Here is a 13,446-nt window from a genome sequence, read left to right on the forward strand (position 1 = left end):
TGCTACTCACCTACACAGTAAGGCAATTTACAGTGGTAATTCCCCTAGCAGCCCACACAGTCTTCAGGATGTGAGAAGAAACTGGAGCACTCTGGGGAAACCCACGTGGTCACGAGAAGAACAAGCCAACTCCACAGCAAAGAGGTTAGGATTTACCCCAATCCCTGGAGCCGTGAGGTAGCAATTCTACTAGCTGCACTACCATACCACCCAAAATGCAAGACATTGCAGCAGAAGCAGAACTTGAAAAAAAACTTTGGAATTTCCTATATCAGTTAACAAAATGATGGATGATATCTAACTTTATATTGTCTTTCTCCTGCTTCCCCCCCCCCCACGTCCATATCCTTTAAAATGCAATGTGGCCAATCTTGCACAGCATACTGGAATAGGATCAACAGTCCTCAACATTGCTCCTTGCTTTAATCCTAACAGGGTAACCCATTATCCTGAATTGATGCATAGTTGTTTCAGAGAGAGAAGATTACAATTCCCCTTCCTATCACAGTCTCTGGAAAGTTTACACCTTACAAACAGTTCATCCATCATCTAATTCCAGAGAATAGAAGGCCATTCTATTTATTTTCATCCTTTGTAAGGCACTTCCCTTCCAGAAATCAATCCAGTGAACATCTGTTGCAATCCTTTTTGAAGGCAGCACATATTACCTGGTAGGATGATCAAAACTCTGCAGAATATTGCAAGCACAGCAACAGCTTCCTAATTATACTATACACCAGGACGTACCCTCTTTTCATTGCTGTTATCAGAGAGGAGGTACAGGAGCCTGAAGGCACACACTCTTGCTGTGCATCTCACTGTTTATTTCCCCTCCCAAGTTCTGCATTGTTAGTAAACTTACTCTGGCTCCTAACCCAAGTATTGATATGAATTGCAAACAGCTCAGGAGCAAGCACTTACTCCAGTAGTAATCCACAAATTGCTGTTCACTATTCTAAAATGGATTATTTATCCCTACACATTCAATGTTTAATGCATGCTGATAGCTGACCCGAAGCACCATGAACTGAGTTCGAGAGTTGTACATAAGTAGGAGGGAAGGAGGGGCAGTGGGTGGAATTGTTAGTAACTGATTCACGTACTAGCTTGGGGAACATTATCGGAGAGGGTGAATTACACGGGGAGGTACAGAGTCCTGTGTGAGATTGGCATGCAAATTTCATCAGGAAAGCAAGCTGGATGCACACCACAATCTGCCTGGTTGAGTTACTGAAGCTTCCAGTAATAATTGTTATCTTACTTATTTCATTTGAGGAGAGAAAAAGCATCCAATTACAAAGTAACAAAAGCAAAACCAGGGTTTTGTATCAGAATATCTAGGCAATGATTTTCCATGGGAACATAAGAATATACAATAAAGAGAAGCAGTTGGAGACCATCTAGCCATTCTTTCTGTTCCAATGTTAATAAGATGACATCTGACCTGGTCTTGGTTTCAGTTGTGTTATTTTGCTATTCCACATAACCTCTAACTGCTCCACTTCAAGCTTAAATCCATCCAGTGGTTCAATCTCCACAACTCATTCGACATGCACTAAACTATCATCATTTCGGTTTAAATGGGTGATCCCTCATTACAGGCCCTGATTCTTAATTCCCATTAAAAGACGAAGCGTCCTTCCAGCATCTGTTATGACAAGTTTTGCCAGAACCTATGTTTTCGTAAGATGCATATGATTCCTTATGAATCTCTCATTGTTCTAAATTGTAATGAGCACAGATGTAAGCTGCTGAACTTTTCCATACAAGTTCTTCTTCCCAGGAACCTCTGATTTGCCTCTAATGCAGGTATATTCCTCCTTAACTATAATTAAAACTGTACATGATCCTTAAGATTACATGTCCAGGTGAAGGGTCTTGACCCCAAAATGTCAAATGTCCATTTCCCTCCATCGATGCCGCCTGATCTGTTGAGATCCTCCAACACCCTTTGTGTTGCTCTAGGTTCCAGCATTTGCATTGGGTCTTCTCGGCACTGCATGTATCCCTTGACAAAAAAACCTCTTATGCCTTGTTACCATGTTCTTAATGGTAGATTCTGTCATTGTCCCCACAACTGACACGAGGTAAACTGACCTACTATCCATCACCTTGCTGTGGTTCCCCACACCCTTCTCTTTATTCCATGGTTCCCTGTTCTTTCCATCTTCCCCAGCCCTTTACCTCTCCCATCTATCATCTCCCAGATTTTACATCATCCCCCACCTGCCCACCTTCTCCCTCGCTTGGACTCACCTACTACCTGCCAGCTTGCCCTCCCTCTCTCCCACCACCTCATTATTCTAGCTTCTGCTCCCTTCCTTTCCAATCCTAATGAAGGACCTTGGACTGAAATGTTGATTGTTTATTCTCCTCCAACGATGCTGCCTGACCTGCTGAGTTCTAGCACTTCTACTACAAAAATCGTCACGTAGCTGTCCTGCTATTTACAGTAATATCTCTCAACAACTGGTCACTAATTAATCGTGAGACATTTAATGCAACATGGCAGATTAAACAGTGCTCCATCTTCACCATTCAATACTATGGATTGACAAATCATGTCGGTGTTCCTATGAGACCGGTAGCATTTAAGATTAATAACTTTCACTTTCTCAACAAGACAATGCACAAACTGCTCTGGCTTCTTTTAAAAAACTGTGTAGAAAGAATAAATAGTTTTGCAGGTGTTCACATTAATTTGGAACTCAGAAGGTGTTAACAAGAGAGAGGTAGAGTAATTGGGAGACAAGCACAAATTAAATAAAGAGACAAAGATAGACAAACAGATAAAAAGGTACCAACACAATATGTAGGCAGAAACAATAGCACAGAAATGATGTAATGAAGCAAAAGTGGAATGCATGGATGAACGTCAGAGAGAAAGAATAAATTGCAGCTATGAACAATGCTAAGCCTGGATTTAACTATCTATTTCAAATCAAGTGTGTAAGATCTCTTGCTTGTCTCTAAGTATGTACTTTAGGATTACCCAGACTATTCACCTGCAAATGCTCTCTTAATACCTTCTCATAAGGTCTACAAAGCCAAATCAATATTGCCGAGATGGTGATCAATACTCTGAAATCTTATACCAGACACAATGACGTTACCATTAGATATTGCAATACAACACTTTCCCTGACATTCCAGTTGGGAAGTTTACAATTTATAACAGCTCCTGTATGTATTTTGTTTAAATTTTCATTGTTGGTCATGGCTTCATTTTTACTGGAATCAGCACACAAACGATAATCCAGCAGCACTGAAGACATTGAATTTGAAAAGACACACCACTTTTCCCAGTTAGTATGTAATATGAATAGATTGTCTCAATTATAAATGCATTCCATCACCTTATCTCTTCCATCCAATCTAATCTGGAATATTAACTGTATCTCCCTCAACATTAAAACCAACTAATCGTAGAGCTCTACAACTCTCGGTGTCATGTTTTCTGTTGCTCTTAGTCTGAAATTTCTGATGTTAATTCTGTATTCACTATCATTTAGCTACACAAAGCATTCTGCTGCTAGTTACATCCTTCTGTGATTTTCAAACCTTCATTCACATAGACTCATCAGGTAATACAACACAGATACATGATCTTCGGTCTATAAAGTCCATGCAGCCTACAGAACCATAATTTCCTGTGTTTGGCCCACATCCCCCTAAGCCTCATTCCTCCATGTACTTATATAAGTTCTCCTTAAATGATACTATTGGACCTACCTCAACCACTTCCTGTCATAGCTCTTTTCATATACTACCCCCCCACCCCCCATTCTGTGTGAAACTGTTGCCCTCGGATCTCCATAGAACCATAGAAACTATAGCACAGAAACAGGCCTTTTGGCCCTTCTTGGCTGTGCTGAACCATTTTCTGCCTAGTCCCACTGACCTGCACACGGACCATATCCCTCCATACACCTCCCATCCATGTATCTGTCCAATTTATTCTTAAATGTTAAAAAAGAACCCGCATTTACCACCTCGTCTGGCAGCTCATTCCATACTCCCACCACTCTCTGTGTGAAGAAGCCCCGCCTAATGTTCCCTTTAAACTTTTCCCCCCTCACCCTTAACCCATGTCCTCTGGTTTTTTTCTCTCCTTGCCTCAGTGGAAAAAGCCTGCTTGTACTCACTCTATCAATACCCATCATAATTTTATATACCTCTATCAAATCTCCCCTCATTCTTCTACGCTCCAAGGAATAAAGTCCTAACCTATTTAACCTTTCTCTGTAACTGAGTTTCTCAAGTCCCGGCAACATCCTTGTAAACCTTCTTTGCACTCTTTCAACCTTATTTATATCCTTCCTGTAATTTGGTGACCAAAACTGAGCACAATACTCCAGATTCGGCCTCACCAATGCCTTATACAACCTCATCATAACATTCCAGCTCTTATACTCAATACTTTGATTAATAAAGACCAATGTACCAAAAGCTCTCTTTACGACCCTATCTACCTGTGACACCACTTTTGGGGAATTTTGTATCTGTATTCCCAGATCCCTCTGTTCCACTGCACTCCTCAGTGCCTTACCATTAACCCTGTATCTCCATTTAATCTTTCCCCTCTCACCCTCTATGCCTGCTGGTTTTGGACTCTCCTACCCTGGGTAAAAGACTGCTACCATCCACCTTGTCTGTGCACCTCATACTTCTAAATATGTTTTAAGGTCACCCCCCAATCTCCTCCATTTCAAAGAATAAAGACCTCTCACTATAACTCAAGCACTCTAGTCCTGGCGAAACCCTTTTAAATCTTTTCAAAGTTCTAAGTAAATTTATTATCAAAGTACACACATGTCACCATATGAGATGCATACGTGGTGTTCTTGCGGGCATACATAGTAAATCCAAGAAACATAATACAATCAGTGGAAGACCACACCCAACAGGATGGACAAACAATCAATGTGCAAAAGACAACAGACTGTGCAAATGCGAAAAGAAATAGCATTAAATAGATAAGCAATGAATATCGAGAACATGAGATGGAATTGTTGAAAGTGAGTTGTGGGGACAGTTCAATGGTGGGCTGAGTGAGGTTGAGTGAAGTTATCCGCTCTGGTTCAACAGCCTGATGGTTGAGGGGTAACAACTGTTCCTAAGCATGGTGATATGGGTCCTGAGGATCCTGTACCTTTATTTTTTCTGATGGCAGCAGTGATAAGAAAGCATGGCCTGGATGATGGAGCTCTTGATGATGGATGCTGATCTCCTGTGATGGCGACCCATATAGATGTGCTCAATGGTGGGGAGGGTTTTACCTGCGATAGACAGGGTAGGATTTTCTTTTTAAAGGGCATTGGTGTTTCCATACCAGGCTGCAATGCAACCAATTAATATACTCTCCACCACACATCTAAAGAAGTTTGTCAAAGTTTTAGATATCATGTTGAATCTTCATAAATTTCTAAGGAATTGCACCTACATACTGGGCCCAGGACAGATCCTCTGAAATGATAGCTCTAAGGAATTTAATGTTGCTGACCCTCTCCACCTCTGATCCCCTGATGAGCACTGGCTCATGGACCTCCGGTTTCCTCCTCCTGAAGTCAATAATCGGCTCCTTGTTCTTGCTGACGTTGAGTGAGAGGTTGTTGTGGCACCACTCAGGAAGATTTCTAATCTCTCCCCTACATGCTGATTCATCACCACCCTTGATTCAGCAAATGACAGTGGTGTTGTCAACAAACTTTTTGCAGTTTAACAAAATCTTTCATATAATAGTGTCCAAAACTGCACACGGTGCTTCAAGTGCGGTCCTACCAATGACCTGTATACCTGCACCATAAGGTCTCTGCTCCTTTTCTCAATAAACTAACTAATGAAGGCCAGCGTACTTTTTGCAACACCATGTCTAGGTGTGATGCCACTTTCAACAACTTGTGCACTTGTATTCCTATTTCCCTCTGTTCCGTTAAACTCCCTAGATGTCCTGACATTTATAATACTGGTTTGACTTTCCAAAAATGCATCACTTCACACTTATCTGTATTGAAATCAGATGGCCATTTCTCAGTCCATTTCCCTAACTGGTCAAGGTCCCCCTAAAATCTATGATAGGCTTATTCACTATCAATAACTCCTCCTAATTCTGTCATCTGCAAATTTCCCTATTAAGTTGTGTGTATTCACATCCAAGTTATTTATACAAATAATGAAATACAAGAACCAAACACTGACCTCTGAGGAACACCACTGGTCACCGGCCTCCATTCTGAGAAACAATCTTGAACCACCTTTCGCAGCTTTGAACCTCTGAATTAATTTGAATACATCTAACTAGTTCTCCCCGTATTTCTTGTGACCTAACCTACCAGACAAGACTAGTATGTGAGACCTTGTCAAAAGCTTGCTAACATCAAAGCAAATAATATCCATCTTTCTGGTTAACTCTTCAAAAACACGACAGGGTTTGCCCAGTAGGTCTTTAAGTGCACAAAATTGTGCTGACTCATCCTAATCAGGAATCAGACTGTCTATCCATGTGCTGGTAGATCCAGTCCCTCAGAATTCCCTCCAGTATCTTCTCCACCACTGATGCTAGGCTGGCTGGCCTGTTGTTCCCTGGCTCATCAGAGATGTCCTCCTTCTTCAAAGAATACAGTTTCCCTTCCTGCACCATTGATTCTGCCTTCACCTGCATCTCCTCCATACCCTGGATATCCATGGTCTCTCCATCTTCCCACTGCCTTAACAGGAACAGTGTTTCTCTTCTCCTCACCAACCACCATATGACCCTCCGCATGCAGCACATCATTTTCTGCAACTCCCCCCATCTTCAAAGGGATCCCACTACCAAACACATCTTCACCTCCCCCTCCACCCACTCTTTGCTTTCAGCAGGGATCGGTCCCTCCATGATTCCCTTGTCCATTCATCCCTCCCCAGTAATCTCCCTCTTGGCACATATCCTTGCAAGTGACAGAAATATAACACCTGCCTATTCATCTCCTCTCTTAACTCCATTCAGGGACCCATGCACTCCTTCCAGGTGAGGCAACACTTCACCTTCAAATCTGTAGGGGTTGTCCTCTGTATCTGATGTTCCTGATGAGACATCCTCTATATTGCTGAGACCCCGTGTAAATTGGGGTCAAGCATCACCACTCCACCTGCAAAAAATGGATCAACCATTTTATTTCCTATCTCCATTCCCATTCAGATATGTTGGTCCATAGCTTCCTCTTCTGTCATAATGAGGCCACTCTGAAGTTGGAGGAGCAACATCTCATAATCTGTTTAGTATTTTTCTCCCTCCCCTTCCCTCTTCTTCTATTTCCCACTCTGAACTCCTACCTCTTCTCTTCACCTGTCTATCACCTCCCCTGGTACCTCACCTCCTTCTCTTCGTCCCATGGTTGACTCTCCTCTCCTTCCAGATTCCTTCTTCTTCAGCCCTTTGCCTTTTCTACCTATCAATGTCCAACTTTTTACTTCACCCCACTTCCCCCACCCATCTGACTTCACCTGTCACCTTTTAGCTTTTTCTCCACATTCTAATTCTGGCATCTTCTGCTCCTTCCTTTCCTGATGAAGAGGTGACTGATTATTCATATTATACATGCCACAAACAGCAAATTTCCCGGCAAAAATGGTTCAAGGGCAACTCATCCCTTTGCCGCCCTCACCGCTAACCCAAAGAAAATCCCGTAAGTCCTAAAACCTGAATCATTGTCCCCTGCACCAGCTTCTCAGTCATCCATCCTATCCTTGCTGGAGCTAACGAGCCTCAAGGTCCTACTTCTCAACTACTTACCTAACTCTCTATACTCATTCTGCAGAATCTCATCCCTTGTTCTACCTACGATATCATTTAGACCAAGGTGCACAATGACCTCTGGCTGGTCGCACTCTCCCTGAAAATTTTCTTCAGCTGCTCACACTCACACTGTTGATCCATGACTGTGTTGCAGGATTCAGCTCAAACCGTGTTGTCAAGTTTGTGGATGACAAGATGACCCAACAGTGGTTGGCCTCATCAACAACGAGGAGATGGAGTACAGAGAGGAAGTGGAGCAGCTGGTGGATTGGTGTGAGAAGAACAACCTTTGCCAGAACGTGAAGAAGACCAAGGAAATCATTGTGAACTTCAGGAAGGTGCAGATGAACCATCCCCCTCTGGAACTTTGACAAGGTTCCACATGGAAGGTTAGTTAGGAAGGTTCAATCGTTAGGTATTAATATCAAAGTAGTGAAATGGATTCAGCAGTGGTTGGATGGGAGATGGCAGAGAGTAGTGGTGGATAACTATGTGTCAGATTGGAGGACGATGTCTAGTGGTGTGCCTCAGGGATCTGTACTGGGTCCAGAGTTGTTTGTCATATATATTAATGATCTGGATGATGGGATGGTAAATTGGATTAGTAAGTATGCAGATGATACTAAGATAGGTGGAGTTGTGGATAATGAAGTAGGTTTTCAATGCTTGCAGAGAGATTTAGACCAGTTAGAAGAGTGGGCTGAAAGATGGCAGATGGAGTTTAATGCTGATAAATGTGAGGTGCTACATTTTGGTAGGACTAATCAAAATAGGACATACATGGTAAATGGTAGGGCATTGAAGAATGCAGTAGAACAGAGGGATCTAGGAATAATGATGCATAACCACGAGGAATTCTGCAGATGCTGGAAATTCAAGCAACACACATCAAAGTTGCTGGTGAACACAGCAGGCCAGGCAACATCTCTAGGAAGAGGTACGGAAGAGGAAACGTTGACTGTACCTCTTCCCAGAGATGCTGCCTGGCCGTCTGCGTTCACCAGCAACTTTGATGTGTGTTGCAATAATGGTGCATAGTTCCCTGAAGGTGGAATCTCATGTGGATAGGGTGGTGAAGAAAGCTTTTGGTATGCTGGCCTTTATTAATCAGAGCATTGAGTATCGGAGTTGGGATGCAATGTTGAAATTGTATAAGGCATTGGTAAGGCCAAGTTTGGAGTATTGTGTACAGTTCTGGTCACCAAATTATAGGAAAGATGTTAATAAAATTGAGAGAGTACAGAGGAAATTTACTAGAATGTTTCCTGGGTTTCATCTCCTAAGTTACAGAGAAAGGTTAAACAAGTTGGGTCTTTATTCTTTGGAGTGTAGAAGGTTGAGGGGGGATTTGATAGAGGTGTTTAAAATTATGAGGGGAATAGATAGAGTTGACGTGGACAGGCTTTTTCCATTGAGAGTGGGGGAGATTCAAACAAGAGGACGTGAGTTGAGGGTTAAAGGGAAAAAGTTTAGGAGTATCATGAGGGGGAACTTCTTCACTCAGAGAGTGGTAGCTGTGTGGAACAAGCTTCCAGCAGAAGTGGTTGAGGCAGGATCGATGTTGTCATTTAAAGTTAAATTGGATAGATATATGGACAGGAAAGGAATGGAGTGTTATGGGCTGAGTGCAGGTCGGTGGGACTAGGTGAGAGTAAGAGTTCGGCACGGAATAGAAGAGCCGAGATGGCCTGTTTCCGTACTGTAATTGTTATATGGTTATATGGTTATATGGCTCCTTCGTAGTGAGTTAAGTGCACCAAGTTCCTGGGAGGTCATATCACAGATGCCCTCGCCTGGTTCCTTAATATCAGCTCCTTGACCAGGAAAGCACAACAGCACCTCCATTTCCAAAGAAGATTGAAGCAGTTGCATCTCCATCTTGTATGGGAGCAGCCAAGTATCGGACTGCAAGTCCCTACAAAGGACTGTGAGGACAGATGAGAATATCATAAGGGGTCTCCCTATCCTCCAATGGGGACATTTATCAGGATCCCTGCGTACACAGAGTCCTTAGTGTTATTAATGATTCCACCCATCCAGCTAGCATCCCCTTTAACGTTCTACCATCAGGCAGGAGACAATGATGCATGAAAACAAATACTGTCAGGATGGGAAACAGGTTCTTCCCTCGGGCCATTAGGCTTCTGTGCTCCCTGCCGCATCACATTTGAAAACTGGTTAATCTGTTCCAAACCTTAAAATATTTAATATTAATGCATTTTAGTTTGATATTTATGTGTGATTCATCTGTAGACTTTATCCTTACCTTCATAAGTTACAGTGTGCTACTGTGCATTACATACTGGTTCAGAGAAACATTGTCTCATTTCTCTATACGTTATATGATTATATATGTTTTCTACATGTATATAGTTAACTGACCATAAACATGACTAGACTTCACTCCATATTCCTGACCCTGGCATCCAGGAGGCAATGTACCACCCTGGCCACAGAATCTCATGCTTGTCCCCCTCATTGTCAAATCCTCCAGCAGTATCACAACTTCTGACTGCTCTGTTTCCCCCTGAGCCTCAGAGATGGTTACAGTGCCAAAGACCCGACAATGGCTGTTAGCCCCTGAAAGATCATAGCCCTCAAGGGATATAGCTATTAGTTTGGGAAATGGCCACATGGGAAGCCTGCACTAACTACCTCATCCCCTTACTGTTCCTGTCTGAAGCCTGTGCCTTGTGTGCGACCACCTCATTAAAAGTCTCATCTATAATGATCTCGGCTTCCTGTATCATTAATAATACATCCATATATCCTCTTAATCTTCATAGATCAAACAAAAAGTCTCCTCCCACTCAGCCTCTCCCCCTATCAGGCAGCTTCCGTGTTTCTATATTAAATCTTCCCAATACCTATTTTTTTCAGAAACTGGAGCTGACAATGTGCTTCAGACCTTGTTAAGATATAATGTTCACAGTTTAAGTTCCTGCATGTTAGACCTCGACATGAGTTGCAACTTGAAACGAAAATGGCAGCTAGAGATCTAACTGAGGTGATGATCTCTGTAAAAAATTTCCATCCACACAAGGATAATATGAAATTATCTTCTCAGCTTGATCAAGATGCCAGTAAACATTCTGGTTGTCGACATCCTTTGGACCAGTAATTGGGGAAAATATCAATTAGTGTAATATTATAAGGCAGTTGAAAACTTGTCATGACTGGACATATTTTACACTTCTAATACAGCTAGAGGCCGATTCAACTGTCAGCAATGAAAATACAATCTAAACACATCACTCCCCATCAGGTTAAGGGGCGGCGCAGTGGTAGATCGGTTAGCGCAATGCTTTATCGCAGGCAGCTGTAAGAATGGGGTCGATTCCTGCCATTATCTGTAAGGAATTTGTACGTTTTCCCTTTTGCCACATGGGTTTCCTCTGAAATGTTCCGGTTTCTTTGCCCAGTCCAAAGACATACAAGTTAGGATCAGTGAGCTGTGGGTATGCTGTGTTGGTGCCGGACATGTGGTGACACTTACAGGCTGCCAAGCAAAACCCGTGCTAGTTTGATTTGATGCAAAAAAAGCGCATGTCACTTTACGTGTTGATGACAAATAAAGCTATTTTTTAAAACAAAATCACATTGGAAGTACCATATCGTCTTGCATTTTCTTCACTCTTAGTACTACCAATTATATTCCTGACCTCTGTCATTCTAAGCATTGTGTTCCTACTGGTTATGCCACTTACAACTGGCAGGTCATTTAAATTCCACTTTCCATCAGTCCTAACAGAAATAGTATTCTTCAAATACCAACTACTGAATGATGTGTCTTTTTGAATAGTTTTATTCAGCATTTTGCAACAGAACCAAAGAATGTTACAGCAGAGGAGGAAGGTACCCGGACCATTTCAGTTTCAGCTGGTTGGAAGAGTTATCCAATTAGTCCTACTGCACTGAAAATATCTCCTCTACAAATATACAAGCATACCCCTTTGGAAATTCGTTTCTGAATCTTCTTTCGCTGATATTTTATAAAGCTCATTCTAGAATATAATATCTAATTATATGTAAAAAAAAGAGTTATTTGTAGTTCTCTTTTGGATATAATTTGTGAATATCTTAAATCGTTGACCTCTGATTACTGAATATCCAGCCAGTGGAAATATTCACAGATTATCAGACTTTATCTTTGATTACTGGTATGAACAGTATAAGAGCTGATCAGTTGCCTATTTAAGCCCTCGCATTACAGTGTGCTAAAGTAAGTGGAACTGAATGTGTCGAGGTGAGGGATTTTATACACCTCTGAAAGAACTAACAAAAGATGAAATATAACCCTGAATCACTCTGCTACAATACCCATTTTTGCTATGGTTGGTTTTAGTTCAGATGCTTGAAATCTTCACACTGAGGCCTTACTGCATCTTGTCAGATGCCGGAGTGAAAGTGGCCATGGGAAGCTCTCTCATGCTTCAACTTCAGACTAATCAGAATCAGATTTAGTGTCACCAGCATATGTTGTGAAATGTGTTAACTTTGCAGCAGCGGTACAATGCAATACAAGTGAATTACAGTAAGTATATATATGCATATTAAATTGTTTAATTAAATAAGTCGTGCAAAAACGGAAATTTTAACGAAGTCGTGAGGTAATGTTCACGGATTCAATGTCCATTTAGAAATCGGAGGGCAGTGGGGAAGAAACTGTTCCTGGATCATTGTGTCTGCCTTCAGGCTTGTGATGGTAACGCTGAGAAGAGGGCATGTCCTGCATGGTGGGGGCCTTAATGGTGAGCAATAACTCACAAAATTAAATAATTTCATGTACCTTCTTGTGCTTAGGGTAGGGTTAGAATAATTCTAATTTCTTTCTCCTTTGTGCTTAACTGCAGGATAGGCTAGAATGATGACCATCTCTCTATTCACCACTGGAATACATCTCTGACTTAGCTTTACTCCTTTATGACTGACACCCTTTATTCTTGGTTCCAGGACTCAGTGGTGAAGAGTGGGGAAGGAGAAGAGATGAATGGAAGAGCAACTTCAATTTTATACTTCTATATCTATTAAGTAAGATTGAAGAATTGGGGTCTTTCATCTAGAATATAAAAGTTAAAGGGATGATCAGATCTTATTGATTATGAAGAGGAGGTTCTTACTTTTTTCAGATTATCCAAAACAAAGGGACATAATTTTAAAATTAGCAATTATAATTCCAAAAAAAGAATGCAGGAGAAAGCTGCACACGGATTGTTAAGAGTGTGAAACCCATAACCAAAGAGTTAACGAAACAAATAACCAGCTCTTCCAAAGTGAACCCAGAAAAAAGTAATCCAAGAAGAAATGGAAGAATAAGCTGATGGGTTAGACATTAAAGGCACTCCTGACAGGTAAAGAACACCACAAACTATTCATGTCAATATATGCTGCAACATTCATGTAATTTCAAGATCAATGTGTTTGATACCTGGCACTGCACAAAGGTCGCATGCATTAAACTGAGAGAGAAGGAACTGGGGAAGGACTGGCACAGAATCTATTTTATCAAGCATCCATTCCTCATAATTACAGTTAAATATCTGTAATCCAAGTGAAAACATATTCCCAAGAATTGTTTCACAATTATCAAGAATTAAGAATAAGAAGTTGCAGATTGTAAAAGAAAGCAGACAAAAACACCCAAATGTTTGAAGAACATGAAGACTGAG

The 13,446-nt window shown here is 41.5% G+C and overlaps 1 protein-coding gene across 1 annotated transcript in view; it reads right to left on the reverse strand.

The window, feature by feature from the left end:
- LOC140190419 (ephrin type-A receptor 7-like) overlaps window positions 1-13,446 on the reverse strand; it is an 827,081-nt gene that overhangs the window by 81,987 nt on the left and 731,648 nt on the right. The gene's annotated exons all lie outside the window — the stretch shown is intronic.

The sequence above is a fragment of the Mobula birostris genome, chromosome 30 (genome assembly GCF_030028105.1).
Source record: "Mobula birostris isolate sMobBir1 chromosome 30, sMobBir1.hap1, whole genome shotgun sequence".
In the NCBI taxonomy this organism is placed as follows: domain Eukaryota; kingdom Metazoa; phylum Chordata; class Chondrichthyes; order Myliobatiformes; family Myliobatidae; genus Mobula; species Mobula birostris.